Below are 2,321 nucleotides of genomic sequence, written 5' to 3'. Positions count from 1 at the left end.
TTATAGCATGCTTGAGAGTTACAGGACGACTGTGTCGTTCTTTACTACCTTATCATTGCCGGAACCTTCAAATGTCATGCATTTCAGTCAGGGCAAACACTGGTCACAAAAAGAGAATAGTATCGCCTTGAAATCTGTCACCCTACCTTTGGCTCCCTTGTAATTTTCAGTTGCTTGTTTTGCATCGTGCTGCTGGTCTTAAGGAAAATCTGTAGACTGGTATCCCTTGGGAGTCGAATTAGTCTTTACTCAGGGTCTGATGTAACAGGAATTCACACAGATTGCACTTCAGACTTACAAGAGCCATAGCAACAGCCTGTAAGGAAAGCTTGGCTTTCTTGTTGACCTGTAAGGAAAGCTTGGCTTGTTGACCCTTGCTGTATATTCCACTATGGCAGAAAAAAAATGGGAAGTGAGAGAAGGTAGGTGAAGTTCCTATCAGAAAAGTATTGTTACATGAAGGCTGTTTTGTGACCTCTATTTGTAAGTATGCTGTAGAACAAAGAACACCTATCCCAAATTATTTTTCTTAAACCACATCAAAACTGGACTATCAGTGGCCAAAGCTCATTTAAGAGAGTACAGGACTGCTGTGCAGCTTGCCTGCTGCTCTAGCATGACAGGAAGAGACCAGTGGTGGTTGTGATTCTAAGCTTATGTGATGTGAAAATAAACAGGTAGTGATATGAACTGATATTTAGCTTTATTCCCTTGGCTTCCTGCCCAGATTTGAGGTGCTGCTACATATACAGCCTCTCTATGAAAGCTGTAAGAAAAAGAGAGCACTGGAAATGAGATGTTCCCTGTTGGCAGCGCTCTCTTAGTCCCCGAGCACTAGGTCTTAGTTGGAACTCCTGCATGTGAGGGGACTGTGAGTCCTGGGGAGAGGAAATGAGGCTGGGGAGAAACAGCATCTGCTGGGGCTCGAGGGGTTAGCTGAGGGATATGGGAAGAGATCTGTTCTTTCTGAATTCCCCACATTTCACAATACCCAAAAAGTTTGTGTGTGTTGTGTTTTTCTGGTGAGGGGAGGGTGAGAACTGTATTGTGAAAGATTTAAAAAGCTTGACTTCTGTCAGAACTGATAATTACTAGATTTCTGCAAGCTGAGTGGAGGAAAATTTTACTGCAGAGTGGAAAAAGATGACTGATAGCACTGCTCATGAAGATACTGGGAAGGCAGATAGCCCTGGGTTAGAGACTGGTGAGTTCTACAATTGCTGACTTGTAAAATAACGTTAACAGGAAGCTTTATGAACATAGGCAAGCAATTACCTTGTGCTCAGACATAGTAAGATAAACTAATTGGAGGGTTACTTGAGTTGTACATTGCTAACATTTTAGGCTCAGTATTAAATCAATAACTTCCAGTTCTTAAGCTTTAAGGCTTCAGAATAATTTTTCTTTTCCTGAACTGAGGCTTAGCAAGAAAGGTTAAAAGACTTCCCTCGACTGTAAGACATTGGAAATCAAGTTATACAATGGTCTTTCTTACCAAGATGATGTTCAATCTACCAGCGAAATGCTGAAGAAGAAGTTCCACTTCTATCTGAGCAAAAGATACTGATACAGCATTTTACCTTTTGAAATAATTCAATGTTTACAAGCACAATTTGAAATATTATCCAACAATTCTGCAGATCAACTATTTTCAAATGTGTGTTGTAAACGAAAAATGTAAGATGGAGAGCAATACTGTGTCCAGATTACATCACAACCATATTCTGTCTGCTTACCTAGCATTTGTAGCTAGATAAATGGGACCTGGTAAGAGCTTGCTGCATGCACGTCAGGATGAAAAATTACTTGGACAATTACTGTAAATTTGTGCTTAAATTTAAAAGCCATTCCAAATGCTGACCTTGAAAAGCTGAACCATAAACTTAGTAACTGTGACTTCTCTCAGGACTCATCTAGTGAATGGCAGTCAACATGTTTGTTACAGGCTGTTGTAGCCTGTTAATGCTGTGAGAAAAGAGAAGCTGTGTGATACACAGCTTGGAATGGAAATATTTAAATTCCTTTTCCTGCAGGCTACCAGGCTAAAGGTTCTCATTCTTTTTCCTGTGCCATTGTGCTTTACTCTCACTGCAAACTGAAGCAGATCAAGCTGACCTTGATTCTTTGAGACTGTTTTGCGAACTCTCAACAAAATATCAGTCACTGTCAATTGATGAGGATTTGTTGTGAAAATACGAGTTTTAGGTCTGTAGAACAATTTCTTAAAAATTATTTGCAATTAAGTTTGTGATTAAGTTTAGCAAAATACTTGGCGGAGTATGGAAAGAAATTAATTTTATTGCATTTTACCATTCATTAGG

The sequence above is a fragment of the Nyctibius grandis genome, chromosome 1 (assembly GCF_013368605.1).
Source record: "Nyctibius grandis isolate bNycGra1 chromosome 1, bNycGra1.pri, whole genome shotgun sequence".
Taxonomy (NCBI): domain Eukaryota; kingdom Metazoa; phylum Chordata; class Aves; order Nyctibiiformes; family Nyctibiidae; genus Nyctibius; species Nyctibius grandis.
Note: the sequence above shows the minus strand (reverse complement) of the source record.